This window comes from Dasypus novemcinctus, chromosome 7 (assembly GCF_030445035.2).
Source record: "Dasypus novemcinctus isolate mDasNov1 chromosome 7, mDasNov1.1.hap2, whole genome shotgun sequence".
Lineage (NCBI taxonomy): Eukaryota > Metazoa > Chordata > Mammalia > Cingulata > Dasypodidae > Dasypus > Dasypus novemcinctus.
Window position 1 is genome coordinate 64996401 of NC_080679.1, and position 23802 is coordinate 65020202.

Genomic DNA, 23802 nt, shown 5'->3' on the forward strand with positions numbered 1-23802 from the left:
AGCAAACTGACAGTACCTATTTTCTCCTTGATTTGAAATGCTGTCTTTATCTTTAATTAAATTTTCATTGCACTTTCCTATTTCTGAACATTCAATTTTGTTCCATTGGTCTATCTGACTACTCATATGCCAATAGTGTATATTATTTTAATTTTTGATATGTGAAATGTTTAGTATCTAGTAGAGCTAGATATTTCTCCTCCCACACACACCCCATTTTTCCTCTTCATGTACTATTTCTAGCTTGCTTATATTTCCATATGAACTGTAGAGTGAATTTTTATTAGCTCGAAAACAAAGATGATTTAATTGGAATCACATTCAATTCATAAATTGACATCGGGAGAAGTGACACCTTTATGATATTGAGTCCTCCTCTTTAAGAAATATTTCCAGAAAATATCTTTTATTTGTTTAAGTCTATATTGGTATCTGTGACAGTTTGAATTTTGTGAATCCCAGAAAATATTATGTTTTTGAACTAATCCATTCTTGTAAGTGTGGGGCCCTTTCATTGCATTAGATTCAGCTAAGGGACCTTGATTAGATCACTTGATTATATCACTTGATTAGATTGCTTTTGATTGGATAGTGTCAGTGAGGTGTGGCTCAGGTTGGGTCTCCTCCCTCTTGCTGTATCTTATATAAACTGAGAACAAATAGAAAAGGGAGTGCTGCCATTTTGATCCTGCCATGTGAGAGAGAGGACTTTAGGATTGCCTACAGCTGCAGAAAGACAGAGAAAACCCGAGAGGCCCAACGAGGCAAGGGCCAGGAGAGATGCCTGATTGTCCACAGCTGAGCTATTGGAGAAACTAGAGCGAGACGGGAAGTTCTGTCATCTTGTCTCATCCCAGGCAGGGCAGGACTCCAGGATCTGCTGGCAGCCACTCTTTGGTGAGAAAGCATCTATGATTTTGTCTTGATTTGGACATTTTCACAGCCTCGGAATTGTAAGCTTTTAGCCCAAACAATTCCCTGTTATAAGAGCCAATCCATTTCTGGTATTTTTGCATTGTCAGCCTTTGGCAAACGAATACAATATCTTGTGGGAGTATTTTAATGCTTTTTTCTCAGAGTTTTAAATATTTCTTATTAACAATATTTTTAATATTATATATATATTTTTTGTTGTTCTTGCACATATCTTAGTTTCATTCTATCATTTAACTAGTTATTGTTTGAAGACTATTGATTTTTACATATATATGTTAATTTTATGTCCTGTTATCTTACTGAATTATCTTATTGTTTGTGGTTGTTTTTCCATTCATTTTCTTGGAATGAGTTTTATCTTATTGAAGCAAGAGCAAGCAATTAGGGCATTTTCGAATTCATGGGTCCTAAATGCTTGCTCTTTCTTAATGGCATTAAAACTATATCTCTAATATGTGAATTAGTAGTGGTGGCAGAGATTATAATTGTCTTGTTCTTGCTTTAAACAGGAACAGTTGTAGTATTTCCTTATTCCTTGGGCTCCTGGCTTTTGCACTGAGATGTGAGGATGCTTCTATCTATTATTATTTTACTGGGAGTTGCATAGGAAGGAGCAGAGAATCCCTGGGTCTGAATATTATTTGATAGGCTGCCATTCATGTACCGAAGAAATAAAATAAGCAGAAACCAAGCTACTTGAACTTTTTATAAACATTTGTGAAAATGGAACTTCTTTGGGAATATGCCTTTAAATCTACCATTTAGTTTGTTTCCTACTTTCCCATGACAAGAGGTGGCAATTCTGAATAGATTATGTACATGTTTGTACATGGGACTGGGGTGGGGTGGTATATATATGGTGTCTATGAATGAAACTTTGTGATTAATAGATCTGATTAAATTCAGAATTGTGTGTCAATTTCTTTTAACCCTAAGCTCTGCAGTCTAATATTTCATACTGGTTGAGATGATATTGTCTTTTTATTTGATAATTCTATGTATATTGCTGCCAAATTATTAGAAATTTAAGGGAAGAGCACAACTTAATGAAATAAGACCTGAAATGGGATAATTGTTGGAAGGTTTAAAAATCAGAATGAAGATCAAGAATTAATTATAGGGAAGCAGATGTGGCTCAACTGATAGAGCATCCGCCTACCATATAGGAGGTATTGGGTTCCAACCCAGGAGGCCCAGGCCCATGTGGTAAGCTGGCCCATGTGCAGTGCTGTCATGCACAAGGAGTGCTGTGCCATGCAGGGGTGCCCCGCTCGTAGGGGAGCCCCACACACAAGGAGTGTGCCCCGCAAGGAGAGCCACCCCACATGAAAAAAGAGCAGCCTGCCCAAGAGTGCCGCTGCACACACAGAGAGCTAACGCAGCAAAATGACGCAACTAAAAGTAGACACAGATTCCTGGTGTCGTTGAGAATGCAAGTGTACACAGAAGATCACACAGCGAAATGGACACAAGAGCAGATGGGGGGAGGGGGGAGAGGAGAGAAATAAATTAAAAAATCTTAAAGAATTATAGACTTGAGAAATTTTTGAGGTAAGAAATGTTTTAAGTTTAGCTTAACTAGAGTGGAAACGTCAACAGAAGAACTCTGGCTGACATCACAGAGGGAACCTGTCATGAATGCGTCTCAGCTAAGCTCCTAATGTTTGCCAGACAATCTTTAAGTAACTAAAATAGATTTTGCTAATCACTAGTCAGCCTGTTACGTGGCTGACTGCCGAGGCCAGCCTTTTCGATGGTTTCTAGCCAACTGGCATACCTAAACAAACAAACAAACAAACACGCAGTACTCACTATTCTCAGATTGTTTGTGCCTTTTTTTCTATGTGGTATCCTTTTCCTTTTATAAATTCTGTTTTTGCTACTGTTTATTGACCACTGGTTAATGACTGACACTCTTGTATATGAGTAACATTTTTATGACAATGCTAACAATGTTTCTAAGTTGTTTGTTGGCAGTCCAAAGTCATATCACTTACCCTTAAATATAATACTATTTAAAAGTGTATAATATTAGTTTGTTAAATAAAATACAAATATATATAAAACATTCATGGATTTACAGTAGTTTTTAATGTGCACAATTCCCTGTCAATGGATATTGTTATTTAATAACTATATGCTATTATTTAATAATGTATTTTTCTAATCAACATATAATAATGAGGACAATGGCCTTATAATAATTAGTCAAGCAATTAACCAGGTTTTATAAAACATTTTAATACCTACTCTATGCTTAACATAGTTTCTGAACCCAATTAGTTAGGGATCCAAGAGGAACACAAAGTGTTTAAATAATTAGGAAGTATATTATTAAGCTTAAAAAATGGTTACTTTGGACAGGAGTGCTGTAGCAGTTTAGAGATTGCAGAATTCAAGGTAGGACTAGAGTGGTATATGAGTTTTGAGGTACGTTGTCACTAAGAAGAACATTTTAGAAAAATTACAGGAGCTAGAGTAAAGCTGCAAATGATGATTGTAAAGGAGAGTGAGAAATCACACCCATTAGGAAAATGAGGTGTAGATAGTTTATGTCTTGGCTTCTCAAAAGTGTGATCTGTAGACCAGCAGCATAGCTTGTTAGAAATGCAAACTCTCAGGCTCTACTGCAGATATACTAAATTAAAACCTGCCTTAAACAAGATTCTCAAGTGGTTCATATGAACATTGATTGGTGATTGGTTCCCAGAATGCTGGTCACCACACTAGGACTATGAAGAATGAACAGAAGAGATTGTTAAAAAAATAAATTCTTAGCAATCTCCACCAGAGATTCTAATCCAGTAGGTGTGAGGTCCAGGAGTATCAACAAGCTCTCCCAGGTGACTTGCACCATTGCTGTATGCCCAGGGCAATGTTTAAAACATTTTTTAAAGATTTATTTATTTATTTATCTCCCCTTCCCCTCCCCCCCAGCTCCAGTTGTCTGTTCTCTGTGTCTATTTGCTTCATGTTCTTTGTTTGCTTCTGTTGTTGTCAGCTGCATGGGAATCTGTGTTTCTTTTTGTTGTGTCATCTTGTGTCAGCTGTCTGTGTGTGCAGTGTCATTCCTGGGCAGGCTGTACTTTCTTTCACACTGGGCGGCTCTCCTTACGGGGCGCACTCCTTGCGCGTGGGGCTCCCCTACGCCTGGCACTGCACTCCTTGTGTGCATCAGTACTGCGCATGGGCCAGCTCCACACGGGTCAAGGAGGCCCGGGGTTTGAACTGTGGACCTCCCATGTGGTAGACGGATGCCCTAACCACTAGGCCAAGTCTACTTTCCATGCCCAGGGTAATATTTGCCAACTTTGAATTGATCTAATTCTAGGTCAATGGGTTCTCAAACTTGATTGCACACTGGAATCACTTAGAGAGTTTTAAAAAAATATTAATAGCTGGGTCCTGATGTAAGAAATTCTGATTTACCTGTTCTGTTATGGGACTCAGGTATCCATATGATTTTAAAGCTCCCTGGTGATTTAAATGTACAACAAGGACTGAGAAATACTATTCCCTGTAATGTAATTGAATAGTTTAGGTGGGGAAAAATGTAAAGAGCCTTGGGATGTTTCTTATTTTTTTCTTATTTTCACTTTTAATAAATCAGTTTTATTGATACATATTAATAAAGCATAAATGCATCCAAAGTGTATAGTCAATGGTATTTGAAATCATTTTTAGGGCATTTTCGTGATTCCAATAACATTAATAATACCAGCCAATCAACAAAAAATAGCTCATCACCTTTCAATCTCTCTAAGCTTCCCCTGCCATACATAGTTGCTATTCTGTTTCTATCTCTCTATTTATATATACACTATTATCCATATTCATATTTCACATGAGGTTTCACTATGTTATACAGTCCCATGTTACATTTTTTAGTTTTCCTTCTAGTAACATACATGACCTTAGACTTTCCCTTTCAACCACTGTCATACCCATGTAATAGTTCTGCTAGTTATAAACATTATGATGTGCTTTCCACAATTTCTGTTCATTTCCAAAGATTTATAAACAAGTTTTTACCAATTCTGCACAACTTTCTATTCTCTATCCTCACTGTATTTTTTGGTGGCCTATATTCTAATTATTAATTTTTTTGAATTTATCCAAATTTAGCTCATAATAGCACAATCATACAGTATTTGTCCTTTTGTGTCTGGCTTGCTTCACTCAACATAATGTCCTCCAGGTTTACCCATATTGTCATATGCTTCACAACTTCATTTCTTTTTACATATCATTGTGTGTCTATACCACAATTTGTTTATCCATTCATTGGCTAATGGACACTTGGGTTGTTTCCATCTTTTGACATTGGTGAATAATGCTGCTATGAATATCAGTGTGTAGATGTCTATTCAGGTCCCTGTTCTCAGTTCTTCTGGTTATATACAATACCGAGTAATGGTATTGCTGGGTCACATTGCAAGTCTATAGTCAACTTCCGTAGGAACTGCCAAACAGTTCTCCACAATGACTGTATCATTTTACTTTCCCACCAACAGTGAATAAGCATTCCTATCTCTCCACATCCTCTCCAACAGTTGTAGTTTTCTGACTTAATAGTGGCCATTCTAATAGGTGTGAAATGATATCTCATTGTTTTAATTTGCATTTCCCTAATTGCTAGTGATGTTGAACATTTTTTCATGTGTTTTTTGCCATTTGTATTCCTTCTTTGGACAACTGTCTATTCAAGTCTTTTGCCCATTTGTTAATGGGTCATTTGTCTTTTTATTTTTGAGTTGTAGTATCTCTTAATTTATCTTGGATATTAAACCCTTATTAGATAGATGATTTCCACGTATTTTCTCTATTGAGTTGGCTGCCTTATCACCTTTTTGACAAAGGTCTTTGAGGTGCAAAAGTGTTTGTGAGGAGTTCCCATTTGTTTACCTTTTCTTTTGTTACTTGTGCTTTGGACATAAAGTTTAAGAAACTACTGCCTACCACCAGATTTTGAAGATGTTTTCCTACATTTACTTCTTGAAGTTTTATGCTTGTTACTTTTTGTATTTGATCAGCTTTGAGTTAATATTTGTATAAGGTGTGAGGTAAGGGTCCTTTCTCTCCTTTAGCTATGGATATCCAGTTCTCCCAACACCATTTGTTGAATAGACTGTTCTGGCCCAGCAGGGAGGGCTTGACAGCCTTATCAAAAAGCACTTGACTGAAGACGTGAGGGTCTGTTTCTGAGTTCTTAATTCGGTTCCATTGGTCAATCTGTTGATCTTTATCTCAGTACCATGCTGTTTTTACCACTGCAGCTAAGTAATATACTTAAAAAAAATTAATTAATTAAATTTTTATTGTCTTTTTTTTTAAAGATACATAGATCACAAAAAATGTTACATTAAAAAATATAAGAGGTCCCATGCACCCCACTCCCTACCCCTCCTCTTCCCACATCAACAACCTCTTTCATCATTGTGGCACATTCATTGCATTTGGTAGATATGTGTTGGAGCACTGCTGCACTGCATGGATTATAGTTTACGTTGTAATTTACACTCTCCCCCAGTCCATTCAGTGGGTTATGGCAGGATATATAATGTCCAGCATCTTTCCCTGCACTATCATTTAGGACAACTCCAAGTCCTGAAAATGCCCCCACATCACATCTCTTCTTCCCTCTCCCTGCCTTCAGCAACTACTGTAGCCACAGTCTCCACATCAATGATACAATTTCTTCCGTTACCAGGCATTGAACCTGCAACCTCTTACATGTGAAGCAGGTGCTCATCCACTGAGCTACACCTGCTCCATAAGTAATATGCTTTTAAAGTCAGGAAGTGAGAGTCCTCCAACTTTGTTCTTTTGTCAGACATTTTTGGCTTTTGAGACCCTTTACCCTTCCAAATACATTTGATAATTGGCTTTTACATTTCACAAAAAAGGCTGTTGGGATTTTTATCGGGATTGCATTGAATCTGTATATTGGTTTGGGTAGAATTGACATCCTAACGATATTTAGCCAATTGAACTGAATTTATTTCAATTGAATTTAAGTATTCTTTTTGTTTTAGCAATGTTTTGTAGTTTTTTGAATACTGGTCCTTTTTGTCCTTGGTTAAGTTTATTCCTAAATATTTGATTGTTTTTGTTGCTATTCTTGTGATCAATAATTTTTTAAATAGATTTTTTTCCTTTTGATTTCCTTCTCAGGTGCTCAAAAATAGTGTATAGAAACACTATTGAATTTTGCATATTAATCTTGTATCCTGCCACTTTGCCATACTCATCTATTCTAAAAGCTTTGTTGTGGATTTTTCAGGATTTCCTAGATATAGGATCATATCATCAGTAAATAGTGAAAGTTTTACTTCTTCCTTTCCTATTTGGGTACCTTTTCTTTCTTTATCTATCCCACTTACTCTATCTAAACTTCTAAAACAATGATGAATAACAGTGGTGACAGTGGGCATCCTTGTCTTGTTCCTGATCTCAGTGGGAAAGCTTTCAGTTCTTCATCACTGAGTACAAAGCTAACCGTAGGTTTTTCATAATACACTTCACCATATTGAGAAATCTTTCTTTTATTCCTATCTTTTGGAGTGTTTTTTATCAAGAAAGAATGCCATATTTTGTGGAAGCCTTTTCTGCATCAGTCGAGAGGATCATGTGATTTTTCTTCTTCAATTTATCCATGTGGTTTATTATACAAATTGATTTTCTTGTGTTGAACCACCTTGCATACCTGGGATAAAACCCATCTGATCATAGTGTGTATTCTTTTAATATATTTTTGAATTTGGTTTGCAATTATTTCGTTGAGGATTTTTGCATCTATATTCATTAGAGATAGTGGTCTGTAATTTTCTTTTTTTGTAATTTTATCTGGTTTTGGATGAGTTTGGTAGTATTCTTTCCTTCAATTTTTTTTGAAAGAGCTTGAGCAAGGTTGGTATTAGATGGTCTTTGCATGATTGTTAGAATTCACCTGTGAGGTCATCTGGTCCTGGGTTGTTCTTTGGGAGGTTTTTGATGACTGTTACAGTCTCTTCACTTGCAATTGGTTTGTTGAGATTTTCTATTTCTTCTAGGGTCAGCGTCGGTAGTTTTTGTGTTTCTATAAATTTGTCCATCTCGTCTACATTGTCTAGTTTGTTGGCATACTGTTGTTTATAGTATCCTCTTGTGATCTCTTATTTTTCGGTGTCAGTAGTAACATCCCCCTTCTCATTTCTGATTTTATTTAATTTTATCTTCCTTCTCTTTTTCTTTGTCAATCTAGCTAAGGCTTTGTTGATTTTGTTGATCTTCTCAAAGAACCAACTTTTGGTTTTGTTGATTCTCATTATTGCTTTTTTGTTCTCAATTTCATTTATTGCTGATTTGCTCTTTACTATTTCTTTCCTTCAGCTTGGTTTGGGATTAGTTTGCTGTTCCTTTTCTAGTTCCTACAAGTGTGTAGTTAGATTTTCCATTTTAACTCTTTCTTATTTTTCTTTTTTTAAAGATTTATTTATTTATTTATTTATTTATTTATTTCTCTCCCCTTCCCCCCCACCCCAGTTGACTGTTCTCTGTGTCTATTTGCTGCGTCTTCTTTGTCCGCTTCTGTTGTTGTCAGCAGCATGGGAATCTGTGCTTCTTTTTGTTGCATCATCTTGTTGTGTCAGCTCTCCGTGTGTGCGGCGCCATTCCTGGGCAGGCTGCACTTTCTTTCGCGCTGGGCGGCTCTCCTTACAGGGCACACTCCTTGTGCGTGGGGCTCCCCTACGCGGGGGACACCCCTGTGTGGCGGACACCCCTGCATGGCACAGCACTCCTGCATGGCACAGCACTCCTTGCGCGCATTAGCACTGCGCTCCTTGCGCGCATTAGCACTGCGCATGGGCCAGCTCCACACGGGTCAAGGAGGCCCGGGGTTTGAACCATGGACCTCCCATGTGGTAGACAGATGCCCTAACCATTGGGCCAAGTCCGCCGCCAAGTCCGCCACCCCTCTTTTTTCTTTTTTAATGTAAGCCTTGAGGGCTATACGTTTCCCTCTCAGCACTGCCTTTGCAGTGTCCCAGAGGTTTTGATATGTTGTTTTCTCATTTCCATTTATCTCAAGATTTTTACAGAATTCTCTTGCAATCTTCTCTGAACCACTGATTGTTTAAAAGTGTGTTGTTTAATCGCCATATATTTATGATTTTCTTTTTCTGTCTGTAATTGATTTCCAGCTTCATTCCATTATGATCAGAGAAAGTGCTTTGTATAATTTCATTTTTTAAAAATTTATTGAGACCTGTCTTGTGACCCATCATATCGTTTATCCTGGAGGAGGGTCCATGAGTGCTTGAAAACAATGTATAACCTCCTGTTTTGGGGTGCAGTGCTCTACAAATGTCTCTTAGGTCTAGTTCATATATCATATTATTCAACCACTCTATTTATCCTCTATCCAGATGTTCTATCCAATACTGAGAGTGGTGATTGGAGTCTCCAACTATTATTGTGGAGACATGTATTTCTCTCTTCAGTTTTGCCAGTGTGTGCCTCATGTATCTTGGGGTACCTAGGTTAGGTGCATAAATATTTATTATAGTTATTTCTTCTTGGTGAATTGCCCCTTTTATTAATACATAATGACCTTCTTAATTCCTTATAACAGTTTTGCATTTAAAATCTATTTTTTCTGATATCAATATTGCTACTCCAGCTCTTTTTTGGTTACTATTTGTATGGAACATCTTTTTTCCAACCCCTCACTTTCAACCTGGTTGTGTCCATATGTCTGAGGTGAGTCTCTTGTAGACAGCATATAGATGGCTCATATATTTTTAAAATTTATTCTATCAGTCTGTATCTTTTGACTGGGGAGTTCAAGCCATTAACATTCAATGTTATTACTGTAAAGTCCTTACTTACTTCATTCATTTTGTCCTTTGGTTCTCTCTGGCCATATCTTGCTATGGTCTGTCTTTTCACTCTTCCTAATAATCTTTGTTTTTACTCTCTTCTCTAAATATCTGTCTCTAGTTTTTTCCTTTCAGGCTGCAGCACTCCCTTTAGTATCTCTTGTGATTCTGGTCTTCTGGTAACATATTCTATCAGTTTTTGTTTGTCTGTGAAGACTTTGAACTCACCTCATTTGTGAAGGACAGTTTTGCTGTATACAGAATTCTTGGCTGGCAGTTTTTTTCTTTCAGTACCCTAAATGCATCATGCCACTTTCTTCTTGCCTCCATGTTTTCTGATGAGATGATGGCACTTAATCTTATTGAAGTTTCCTTTTATGAGATGCTTTGTTTCTCTCTTGCTGCTTTCAGAATCCTCTCTTTATCTCTGATATTTTCATTTTGAATAGTAGGTACTTTGGAGTAGATTTTTTCTGTTCGGGGTGCATTGTTCATCTTGGATATTGATATTTATGTCTTTCATAAGGGTCGGGAAGGTTTTGGTCATTATTTTGTCAAATGTTCTTTCTGTCCCTTTTTCATTCTCTTCTTTTGCCACATTCTCTTCTTTTGTATGTTTGTGCATTTCATGTTGTTATTCTATTCCCTGAGAGCCTGTTCCATTTTTTTCCATTCTTTTCTCTTTCTACGCTTCTGTCCTTTTCAGTTTGGTTGTTCTGTCCTCAAAATTACTTATTCTGTCTTTGAGCAATTCAAATGTGCTCTCATGTGCCTCTAATGTATTTTTAATCTCATCTATCATGTCTTTCATTTCCATAAACTTTGTTATTTTTCTTTGCAGTCTTTCAAATTTTCTTTTGCTCACCCAGTGTCTCTTTTACACCCTTTATATCTTTAGACATATGTTCTTTCAATTTTGAATTGGTTTAGGAGATTTTTTGTGATCATCATTGATTAGTTGTCTTAAATTCTGTATCTCTTTAGGATATTTGGTTTGTTCTTTTAGCTGGGCCATTTCTGTTTCTGAGTGTAGCTTGTAATTTTTTTGCTGATGCCTAGGCCTCTGAGTATGTTGGTGAATTTACTCTGATGATTAAATCTCTTGCCTAGTGTTTTTATTTCACAGCTCTTCTTTGATGTTTGGTTCACTTTATTCCAAGTCTTTAAAATTGCCATTATTAAAAGAACAGAAAATTACAAGGGCTGGAGATGATGTGGAGAAATAGGAACACTCCTTCTCTGTTGGTGGGAATGTAGAATGGTGCAGCCTCTGTGGAAGATGATCTTGTGGCTCTTCAGGAAACTCTTTATAGAAGTGCCATATGACCCAGCAATCTCACTACTAGGAATATATTCAGAAGACCTGAAAGCAAGGATGCAGACAGATGTGTGTACACTGATGTTTGTAGTGGCATTATTCACAATTGATAAAAGATGGGGACAACCTAAGTGTCCATCAACTGATGAACGAATAAACAAGATATGGTATATTCATACAATAGAATATTCTTCAGCTCTAAGAAGAAATCAATTGGGAAAGCACATGACAACATGGAGAAACCTTGAGGACATTCTGTTGAGTGCAATAAGCCAGATCAAAGGGATGAAAATTGTATGGTCTCACTGATATGAGCTAAATACAATGAGTAGATTTATAGTGTTGTGTTATGAAGTGTAGTTTGTTGGAAGATGGAATGTGGGATGAGAAGGGATAGACAATGCTGGGTGTATGTGGAATGTTTAATAAGGTCAAATGTAAATATGTGGTAATGGTTGGACTTGATGAAAACACATTATAATGAATGTAACAAACACTGTTGATTTATGGACTTGAATATGACTGAAATGAGGAGTCTAGGGAGATTAATGTTAGTTGGGGGACAGCTGGAAGATAGTATTTGCAATATATAACAATGATTTTGGCAGTAGATGGGGATTGTGGTTAATAATATAAATACAGTAATGCTCTTCTTCTGTAGGGTCTTAAGAATGTGGTGATCCCTTTAAGGTATATGAATGTGTTCACATGTTCAAGAGTCATTGTCACAGTAGGTGGGGTTTCACACAATAACCAAAAGTATATCAAATTCCCATCCTGGAGAGCTCTGCCACAATCTCTAGTGAGATAGCAAGAATCCCTTCAGTACAGGTACAGTGACTAGTGAAAGAGGATGGATTATTGATGGGCCCTTATAATGATGACTATACTTACGAAACTTTACTTTTGAAATTGAAACTTAGCCTAGTATTATAGGGTGGGTGCCTAAGAGTTACTCCCTGAAAGCCCCCTTGTTGCTCAAATGTGGCCTCTCTCTAAACCAAACTCAGCATAGAAATGCATTACCTTCCCCCCAGTTTAGGATATGACTCCTGAGGATGAGCCTCCTTGGCACTGAGGGATTGCTACCAAGCACCAACTAGCAATGCAACTGGGAAAAGACCTTGACCAAAAGGGGGAAAGGGTAAAGACAAATGAGTTTATATGGTTAAGAGACTTCAAAATAAATAGAGAAGTCATTCCAGAGGTTATGCTTATACACATCTCAGCAGGATCTCATTGACTGTCAAAGTAAATATCGCCTCATAGAGTGGGTGCTCCTGAGGGCTTTGAAGACATCCAGACACTATAGGCAGGGCAGACAGCTCAGGAGTTTGGTACCCTGCCAGTGGGCCCTACTCTGGAATTTATGCTCCCAGTGCAAAAGAGTTGGACTCAGTTGTGGTTTCCCTACAAATGGCTCTTCTGTCCCTTCTATTTGAACCTATAGTTAGTACTAGAGTTATAGTTGTATGACCAAGAGACTTAAATCTTCGGGCTGTCCAAGTACCAGTTGGGCCCTGAATCTCAACAGATTTGCAAAACCTACTCTCCAGTTCATTGGACTCACCCAGGACAACTAACAAGGAAATGATGAAGGACAATGACCATCTCAAGGAACAGAGAGAGCCTGCAACTGCATGCAAGATAGTCCCATCCATCTGCCCCATGGTATCTAAGTCCTCCTCAATTAGAGATAAAGTGGGCATCAACACCCCAGAATCCTTAGGATTGGGGAATGAATGATGGACTAGAGTAGACTTACTGTTATTCTGCTATAGACTTATTGTAATTCTAGCAATGGAAGAACTGATGTGGAAGCAGTGGCCACTGGAGGTTCTGAGGGAAGGGAGATGGAAAATAGTTATAATTTTTGGGACTTGGGAATTGTCCTGAATAACATTGCAATGACAGATACAGGCTATTATATATCTTGTAATAACTTACAAAAATATGTGTGAGAGAGAATAAACTACAGTGTAAACAACAATCCATGCATAGTGCCAATGCTCCAAAATGTGTTCATCAATTGTAACAAATGTACCACACTAATGAAAGATGTTTTTGATGTGGGAAGATGTGGGAGGGCGAGGGAGTTAGGCATATTGGAAGCCTCTATATTTTCTATGTAACATTTATGTAATCTAAGTATCTTTTTAAAAACAAAATAAAAAAGTATGTATAAAAAAAGAATGTAGTGATACATAGGAAAAATATACCTAACTTAACTTAATGTAATGTATTTGCAGCAAAAGCAAAGTTGGTGCTATATTAATGCTTAAGGTAAAAAAATAGAATATGGAGTTTGGTTTTGTGATATTTGGATATGATTAAGCATTTTTATCTTCTACATTTTTTCATTTTTCATTGATAAGGAGACATTGACTATGCCATTTAACTAATCTATGTTTATCTTTGTAGCTTTCAGAACCCTAAAGGAACAACTGAATTAGTAGTTCGAATTAGATGAGATAAAAGTGCTGGGAAAGAAATTTTTAGTAGAAATGTTTTTATAACTTGTTGAGCTGCATTTTTCTGTTATTTTATTTTTTTGAATTTGAAATAAAGTTATGCTTTGAAAAGTTATTCAAACTCTTCTTTGGGGGAAATAGTCAATTAGTTTGAAGTTCAAACTTCCTAAAAGACTGTTTCTTCCCGTTTTCAAAGGTCTCTAACTCCTTTCCTCATTTTAAGAAAGTGTCCGGTATAGGGGGAGGGGCTTACATTTACTTATGGTGGCCTCTATTTTAGGTTCAGTTTTCCCTTCTTTCTCTCTCATTCCAGTGTGGATGGTTGACCTGGTCTATTGCTCAGAGACATGCCTTATCCCTCCTTGAATTTTGATTATTATGGGGGTACCTTCTGCTAAAGTTCATGGTCCCTCCCATTTGCCCCAGTCATGATGTGTCCCCTACTATTTCCTGTTTTGGAGCCAGACCTCTAGTTGTCTAGTATCTCCCTTAGCACCCCTGCAATCTCCATGTCTCTAGGTACCACAAGTCAGTGGTGAATCAGTGCTACCACTTGCCCCTCTTGACTATTCACTGCTCTTTATTAATATTTCTGAGCTACGCTGCACTAAGAAGGGAAGGAGAACAACAACCCAGAAATGCAACAACAACCCAGAAAATGTTGGCTTCAGCCAAGATCATATTGGGCCTTGTCTTCAACCCATCTGGGAATGCCTAGACTCATTGGTTAAAGTTCAGGGGTTGGTAAGTGTATTGCTCTCTCTTCAAACTATATCCCCAACTCTTTCCCCTGGCAGAAGGCTCTAAGTTTTTTTTTTTATGTCTGGTGGGACTTCCTTTATATCTTCTTTATACTCTAAGTTTTAATGAAATCCTATTTCCTGACCCCAAGGCTATATTTTTTCATATGGAAAAAGAGACTTTGAAATTTATACAATCTCTTACTTTGACTGCAAAATTCAATTTTGGGAATTAAATCTTGATATTGTTCTTTTTCTTTGACCTATTATTCTGTCTTTTTAAGATATAATAATTCTGTTCTTCTCTCTGACAAAATATCCTTAATTTTGCCTCTTGGATCACAAGGTTTATATCAGATAGAGTAAAACCTCTGCCCCATATTTTTTTTTCTTTTTTTTTTCAAAATGGCCTTGGCTATACTCGTTCCTTTGATTTTCATATAAATTTTAGAATCATCTTGTCAAAGTCATAAAAATTTCCTTGGATTTTTGTTTGGAATCACATCAGCTTTACAGTTAATTTGGAGAAAATGGGTATCTCTGTGTTATTTTGCCTTCTTTAATATCTTTCATAAAGTTTTATAATGTTTTGTATATCTTTTGCTAGGTTGATTTCCTACGTGCCACAATATTTTTCTGACTATTATTACAAAAGTATTTTTTAACATTTTCTACTTCAGCTATTTATTGTAATTGTATAGGAATGTATTTGGTCCTTTGCAGTTAATTAATTGTAATAATTTGTGCAGTTTTTGTGGGATTTTTATGTGGACAGTCATATCTTCAAGCAATAATGTCAATTTTGTTTCCCTCCTTCCCAAAACTTCCATCTTTTTATTTCTTCTTGTCTAGCCAGGACAACCTCTAGTACCATGTCAAATGGTGTAGTAAGTGGGAATATCCTTATACTTGATTTTAATGGCAATGCCTCTAACAATTCATCATTAACTGTGAAGTCTTTAATTTGGTATGTCTGTAAATGATGGTTGGGAATTTGTCTTTGATCCCAGCATCTAACCTAGTATCTGGTACATATCAGGGGCTTTTTAAATAACTGTTGATTTAAATTTCATTATTTTTTTCATTATATGGACATATATTAGGTAAGAGCATATCTGTCAGGCATAAAAATTTCAGGAAATTATAAGCCTGAATGCAGAATGATTAAATTTTGCCACCCTGGTGACATGTTCAATTAACCAAAATAGGTGTCAACTTGAATATTTAAAGGATCTTATTAATTTCTGTGATAAATAGGAAGGAACTACTCTGCAGTTGTGAAGAATTGATTTATGACAAACTGCGGTTTTTAAACATCTGTTAATGCCAACCCACTAGGCATAAACATTCAAATGCTTAACATGTTATTCAGAAGCTTTTTATTTTTTGGCCTGTCTTCTTCATAAACCAGCACTTGGCAATAGATGAGGAAGGCAGTTTTTGCTGTTCTGCTACTGTATTCGTGTTCTACTGCTGTGTGATACTTTTTCATAAATTTAGCAGCTGAAAACAGAACTCATTTATTATCTCACCATTTCTATGGGTCAGGAGTCTGCACGCAGGTTAGTTGGACCCTCTGCTCTCCGAAGGCTGCAGTCAAGGTGCAGGTTCTCAACTGGGGTTCCAGAACTCTTCCAAGCTCCTTTGGGTGTTGGTAGAATTCATTCAGCTTTAAGACTGAGGTTTTTGTTTTCTTGTTAGCTGCTGAGTGGTGACTGGTCCCAGCAACTAAAGGCTGCCATTCTCTGTAGGTAGTTTACAACCTGGCTGTTTGATTTCTTTCTCCTAAGTCACCCAAAGAAAACATGGCTTTTCAGGGAACAACTGATTGGTCAGGACCACCCAAGGTAACTTCCCTTTCGATGAACTCGAAGTCAACTGATTTGGGAGCTTGATTACAAATACAAAGTCTCCTTTGCCATATGATGTAACATAATCACTGAAGTGACACGGTATTCACAGGTGCTGTCCACACTCCAGAGGGGAGGATTATTCAAGAGCCAGTCAGTGGGGGTCATTTTAGCATTCTGCCCACTGCTAATGTATAATGGTACTTAGAGCATGACTTTCCGTGTCTAGCACCCTCAGAGAAGCATTTTCTTTTTGTTTTGTGATATCATCTTTTGAAAGTGTCAATAAATTTCTCTCTTTTCTAAATATTTGCATTTTTCTTAAACTACCATATGCCATAAACTGACAGTTTGCTTTTAGCCTCATTTCTTGGTGAAGGCTGGAGACGTCTATCTTCCTCTTGTGCCTCTTGGTAGTTGGATAATTTATGAATTTTAATCCATGAACTTCTGGTTTTGCTGGTTTTAAGCCACTGTTTCAGGTATATTTGAAGTCACATGGATAAAAACACAAACAGCCATATGTCTAGTGTTTCTGGTGATTTATTCCAGATTTTAATATAGTCTTGCCTTTAATCAATTATAGACCCTGGTATAAGAGAGTGTTTAACAAATCACATTCTTTTAAAATTGGTTTTATTTTAAATAATGCCTCATCATTTATATTTTGGTATGTTTCTTCTATGCTTCATACTTTCCTTATTTTTTTTTTATAAAGCTGTGCATCTTCTTTTTTAAAAGAGAGAACAAATGTAAAACATGTCAGTTAGATAGATTTATTTAAGGATTTCATAGCCCTTCACACTAAGAATATTCCTTATCTTTCACAATCCATTGTCTGAAGGCAAATTTTCTGTCAAAAGAATGACAATAATTTCCAGAATGGACATAGTCATGAGATTTGGAGATTTCTGAGGACATTCTGCATGCAAGTGACTTTTTCAAAGTAGATAGGGCTTATAAATATGATGATGGTATAAATTTATAGATAGGCTTTTTAAGAAAGATTTATTTTATTTATTTACTCCCCCCCCCATTGTTGTTTGCATGTCTTCTTTTTTTTAAAAGAGGCACCAGGAACTGAACCCGGGACCTCCCATGCAGTAGGCTGGCATAGTATTCTTTGAGTCACATCTGCTTCCTAGATACACTTTTTAAATTAAATTGTTTTGAATAGTAAATAGACACAAGGTGTCTAGAATATGTAGTGAAAAGTGAGTTTTCCTCCTCACCCTGTATGGTAGTTGAATAATGTTCCCCTCCCAAACACATGTTCCTAATCCGCATTCCTGAGGGTGTGAACCCATTGTAAATAGGATCTCTTAAATATGTTATTTTTAGTTAAAGTGTGGCCCAATTGAATGAAGGAGGGCCTTAATCGGATTACTTGAGACCCTTATAAGCAGAAGAAATTCAAACACAGAAAGAAAAAGCTGCAGGGAGGAGTCAGAATCTGGAAGTCAGTAGGAATCCAGAAGAGAAAGAAGAGGACATTGCCATATGACCCATATAACAAAAAAAGCCAAGAAAACCCAATGATTGCCAGCCTGCCAGAATGCTACAGATCCTGGGAGGAAGCAAGCTTTCCCCTCCAAAACTGTGAGCCTTACTTTAAATCAACCCATTGTATGGCATTTGTCATAGCAGTCTGGGAAACTAAGACCCCGGCGTTTCAGTCCCTGTCAGTAGTTTAATTGCTTGGTTTACCTGCATGCTGCTACTAATAAGAGATAAATACTTGCAGAGGTCTAGATTTACTAAAATGGGAAAAAAGGTTTGCAAATGTTTGAAAGTATAAAAAAAATTAAAATGAGTGGAAAATGTCAGTGAAATGAATTCACATACATATGGGAGAAAACTCTGATCATCTAATCCCCAAGAAATTAATTGCCATTGAACTGAGAAAATGTTAGATGATGAGAGAACTTGCCATTACTCAGACACATGCTTACTGTATTCAGCAAAAAAAAAGTGGCAAATGTTCATCACATTGAATGGTTCTACCATGTTCTTGCCAAGCACATTAACAAAAAAACTATCTTTATCTTTGGTTAACTTACTTCATATAGAATTAGGAGGGAAGGCAGAAAGAGAAATTTTTCTCCTCACTGAGAGGCTACTTACGTGCCGTGCATGGTGTACTACACATCTTGTTACTGTTCTCACAACATCCTTGCAAGGTAGATATTACCTTCAGATAACAGATGTGAAAACTCAGGCTCAGAGTCTTTAAAACTTTGACAGGGTCACACAAAAAAACAGTGACTGTCTGATTAGAATAGCCATCATTATTACTGATATGCTTCTAATAACAAAGGGGACCACTAAACTTTGGAATGGTTTTATCCATCTGGATAGCCCCAAATGATCAGATTTTAGGAGCAACATAAGTTAAAATTACATTTTGTACTCATGCCTGAAATTTCAATATTATTTTTCATGAATATTTCTTTTTATAAGTAAATATTCCTAGAAGGAATAGCATGTAATGTCCATAGCATTATAACTGTATCAGAGAGCCACAGACATCTAGCAACACAAAAACACTGGTTACCTGATAATAAGGATGAGAGTAGGATAGTGACATGAAAGTTAACAGAATTTGGAAAGAGGAGACAGGCAAGGTAGGAGTATAAAATAAATCCTTGCTACTTCAGCATTTTTGCTGAATTTTGGGAAATGTTTCTTGTGTTTTTTTAATCTTAATCAGCTTTGTTGTTAGGACTAACACCGTCTTCACTGGAGATTTACATTTGGATTAGTGTTAAATATGAAGACCAAGTTGGGATATTGATAGATGTAGAAAAACAGAATTTGTCTGACCCATTACCTGGCTCAAACAACTGTGTGATGTTCTAAATCTGAATGTAAATTTTAATATAATATATTTCCTATTTTTATTACACAGGAATATATTTTTATGGTAGGAAATTTAGAAAATATAGACAAGGGGTGGTGTGGGATGAATTGTTCCCCCCAAAATGATATGTCGAAGTCCTAGGCCTCACTACTCAAAATAGCACCTTATTTAGAAATAAGGTTGTTGCAAATGTAACTATTTGAGAAGAGGCCATTTTGAAGTAGGCTGGGACCTTAACCCAACATGACTGGCATCCTTATAAGGAAGACAAACATGGAGAAGATGGCCATGTAAAGTTGGAGACAGAGATTGGATTTATGCTTCCACAAACCAAAAAACACCTAGGGTTGGGAAACGGCTGTTGCTCAATCAGTTGGGCTCCCGTCTACCATATGGGTGGCCATGGATTTGCATCCCAGGGCCTCCTTGTGAAGGCAGGCTCGCCCACACGGTGCAGAGAGCTGCTGGTCCAGGTGCCGTGGAGTGCCGCTGGCCTGCAAGCGCAGCAGAGAGCTGACTTAGCAAGGTGATGCCACACACACACAAAAAAAGGGAGACAAGCAAAAAAATGCAGAAGAATGCATAGCAAATGGACACAGAGGGCAAGCAAGTTGTAAGGGGGGGATAAATAAATAAAAATAAATACAGACACAGAAGAATGCCCAGTGAATGGACACAGAAAGCAGACTGCAAGCAAAAAAGCTGCAGGGAGCGGGGAGGGATGTGTTAAAAAAATAAAAGAAACACCTAGGGTCAACAGAAGTTAGAATATGCAAGGAAGGGTTCTCCCCAGGGACAAGAATAGAGAGAGAAAAGGTCGTGGGGTACAGTTGTAAAGTACATGTAGATAATTAATATTTGAAGAACAGATATATGTGTGAAGAGGAAACACTGGCAAAGAAGTCTGAAGGGTGGTCAGGAGTGAAAGGAATGCCATAAGAATGCTCAATGTTTTTATTCAATGAGGGTCTCACTTAGACAAACTTATAATACTAACCTTCTTAATTTTGTACGGAAAACAGAAGCAGCACCTTAAATGTAGATTTCATTGTAGTTTATAAAACCCTTCTATAAATTTCTACATTTGCCACCTGAAAAAAAAATGCAATAAATAAGCTCAGGTGTCAATTTTATTATCCGTTTTAGAGATAAAGAAATTGGATCTCTGAATTTATTGATTAAGAGTGGATAGCTACTCTTTAAAGCAAAGCATATTTCTTGTTAAATTGCGGGAAGTAATTGTTAATTCTTTTAGACCTTGAACTTTAGGTTCTGATTCAAAGTTTGCAACCTCAGGCTTTGCAAATTCTTTATAAGCTTATTTCTGTTTATGCCTATCATTACAGGCGTGTATTGATCTATTTGTGTGTCTTAAACAGGATAGACATTTCTAGCTACGCCTCTAGTTTTTTCTAGTTCTAATTAATTTTTTATTAATAATTTTTTGTTGGTTAGTTGTAGGTTTACAGAGATATCATGCATAAAATATATAAAATATAGAGTTCCCATTTACTACTCTTTTATTAACATCATGCATTAGCATGGTACATTTGTTATAATTCATGAAAGAATATTTTTATAATTTTACTACTAATTATAGCCATCATTTACAATAGGGTATTATACAGTCCTATGTTTTTTCTTTTAATTTTTATTCTAGTAACATATATATGGCCTAAAATTGTCCCTTTTAACAAAATTCACGTATTTAATTCAGTGGTATTAATTACATTCACAATGTTGTGCCACTGTCACCACCATCCATTGCCCAAACTTTCTAATCAACGGAAATAGAAATTCTGTACAATTCAAGCTTTTCAATTCAATTGAATTCAAGCAATTCAATTCCTCCTCCCCTGTCCCCAACCCAGCTGTGGTTAACTCCTGCTTGGTCATGGTGTATAATTCTTTTAATATGCTGTTGGATTCATTGCTAGTATTTTGTTGAGGATTTTTGCATCTATATTCATATGAAATATTGGTCTATAGTTTTCTTTTCTTGTGATATCTTTATCTGGTTTTTGTATGAGGCCTCATAGAATGTCCCTTCTCTTCAATTTTTTGCAAGAGTTTGAGCAGAATTGGCGTTAAGTCTTCTTGGAAGGATTGATAGAATTCCCCTGTGAAGCCATCTGGTCCTGGGCTTTTCTGAAAAAACCTGGGAGGTTTTTGAGTCAATGTAGGTAGTTTGTGTGTTTCTGAGATTGTCTCCATTTCATCTATGTTATCTATTTTATTGGCATACAGTTGTTCATAGTATCCTCTTATGCGCCTTTTTATTTTAGAGGGGTCAATAAGAATGTCCCCCTTTTCATTTCAGATTTTCATTATTTGTATCCTCTCTTTTTCTTTTGTCTATCTAGCTAATGAGGGTAGGTCTCTGATTTGAAGTCTTTCTTCTTTTTTATTGTAAGCATTTACAGCTATAAATTTCCCTGTCAGCACTGTCTTCACCACAACCCATAAATTTTGGTATATTGCATTTTCATTTTCATTAGCCTCAAGATATTTCCTAATTTTGCTTCTGATTTCCTCTTTAATCAATTGGTTGTTTAAGAGTATGTTGTTAGGAAGTGGATGTACTCAAGTGATTGAGTGCCCACTTACCACTTGGGAGGTCTGTGGGTTTGGTTCCTGGTGCCTCTCAAAAAGACAGCGAGCTGCTGTGAAGGGTAGGCATGGCAAGCTTATACCACAAGATAATACAACAAGAGACACAAGAAGAAAAAATATAATGAGATATACAACAAAGCGAGGAACAGAGGTTTCTGATGCCTCCTCGAGAGGACGAGCAAGACAGTGAGCTGGCATATTGGCAGGCGTGGCAACTTGATGCAGCAGGATGATGCAACAAGAGACACAAGAAGAAAAAACATAATGAGAGACACAACAAAGGAAGGAACAGAGGCTCAAGTGATTAGGTGCCTCCCTCCCACATTAGAGGTCTTGGGCTCAGTTCCTGGTGCCTGTGCCTCCTAAAGAAACAAGGAAGATGAACAGACACAGTAAGTGCAAACAATGAGGGGCTGGGGAGAAATAAATAAAACAAATCTTTAAAAATTTTTTTAAAAAGAGTATGCTAATTAATTTTCTGATACTTTTGTGTTTCCCATCAATTTCTCTCTTCAAATCTGGCAGTATTTGCTTTGCTCTTAGGTGCATATATCTTTATAATTGTTATGTCTTCCTGTTGAATTGTCCCCTTTATCAGTATATAATACCATCTTTGTTCTTTATAAATTGATTTTTTAAAATGTGGTTTTCCCCTTTGTTTTGTTAATGTGGTACATCACATTAATTGATTTTCCTCTGTTGAATCACCCGTGCACACCTGGGATAAAGACTGCTAACAATTCTTTTTGTAAAAATATTTTTTATTGAAGTATATCATTCATACATGAACATAAATAAACAATAACTATAGAAAAAGTTGTGAACTTACAAGATAAACATCATGTAGGGTTCTCATGCATCACTCCTTCACATAGCTGTGATATGTTTGTTACAAACTATGCAAGAGCATTGCCAAAATATTACTACTAACTATAGTCCGTATCTTACAGTTGGTGATTCCCCCCCCAACCCACCCTATTTTTAAAAAAACAAATCAATTTTATTGATACATATTAATAAAGCATACAAGTTATCCAAAGTGTACAATCAGTGGTATTTGGTATAATCATACAGTTGTGCATTCATCTCTTCAATCATTATTAAAGCAGTTTCATTATTGCAATAGTAATAATAAACAAAAAGCAGGTAAACAAGGAAACGCCTTTCCTGTCAATCTCTCTGTTTCTTCTGCAGTAGTATATTGTTGCTATTTATGGCTATTTTTGCACAATTATGTATTTGTTTATTAAGCAGTTTTATTATATTCACATACCATATGATCTATCCAAAGTGTATAATCAATAGCTTTATTTTTATCTGTTAAAAAGATCTATATTGTAAAATAAATAGAAAAATAGATTGAAAGAAATTACAAATTTTTTAAAATAAGAGTACAAGGTAAGGTTAGATTTAATATAATCAATTACAAGAAATAGTATAACAACAAGCATTTATAAATGTAAATAATTCTAATATGATAGAAATTAATTATAACATAATTCTAATTTTTATATTATAGCTCTAACTATTGGACATAATAATCTCTAAGAATGAAATAAACTGTTGTTTTAGTTATTTAACTTCTATTTAGGCTGTAATTCTTTCCAAATAATCAATAAAGTCTATGGTATCTAATAGCTCTCTTTTGGCTACTACTGGCATGGTATATTTTTTCTATCCTTTCACCCTCAACGTAGTTGTAACTCTGAATTTAAAGTGAGTCTCTCACAGACAGCATATAGAGTCATGCTTTTTTTTTTTTAATACATTCTGCCAATGGCCTTTTGACTGGAGAGTTTAATCCATTAACATTTAAAGTCACTACTTATAATACAACACTTTTTCTGTCATTTTGCTATTTAACCTTTCTAAGTGTTATACTTTTTTTTTGTCTCCCAGTTCAGTCAATGCCTATTTTTATATTCATTTGCTTTTTGTGTGTGTAGTACCATACTCAGTGCCTTCTCATTTCTATCTGGATATATTTTTCATCTATTTTCTTGTGGCTCTCATGGGCTTAAAATTTAACATCTAAATATAAAGCCAAACTATTTGGTTTGATACCAACTTAACTTCAATAGCATGCACATATTTGTTTCCTATATACCTTTGTCCCCCCACAATTTTTGTACTTATTACCACTTATATCTCTG

General features: G+C 36.2%; 1 protein-coding gene across 1 annotated transcript in view; it reads left to right on the forward strand.

The window, feature by feature from the left end:
- Positions 1 to 646: 646 nt before the first annotated feature.
- PDE1A (phosphodiesterase 1A) overlaps positions 647 to 23802 on the forward strand; it is a 609100-nt gene continuing 585944 nt past the window's right edge. Inside the window, exon 1 of the mRNA XM_071216230.1 lies at positions 647 to 897. The gene's annotated coding sequence lies outside the window, so the exon portion shown is untranslated. The remainder of the gene's footprint in view (positions 898 to 23802) is intronic.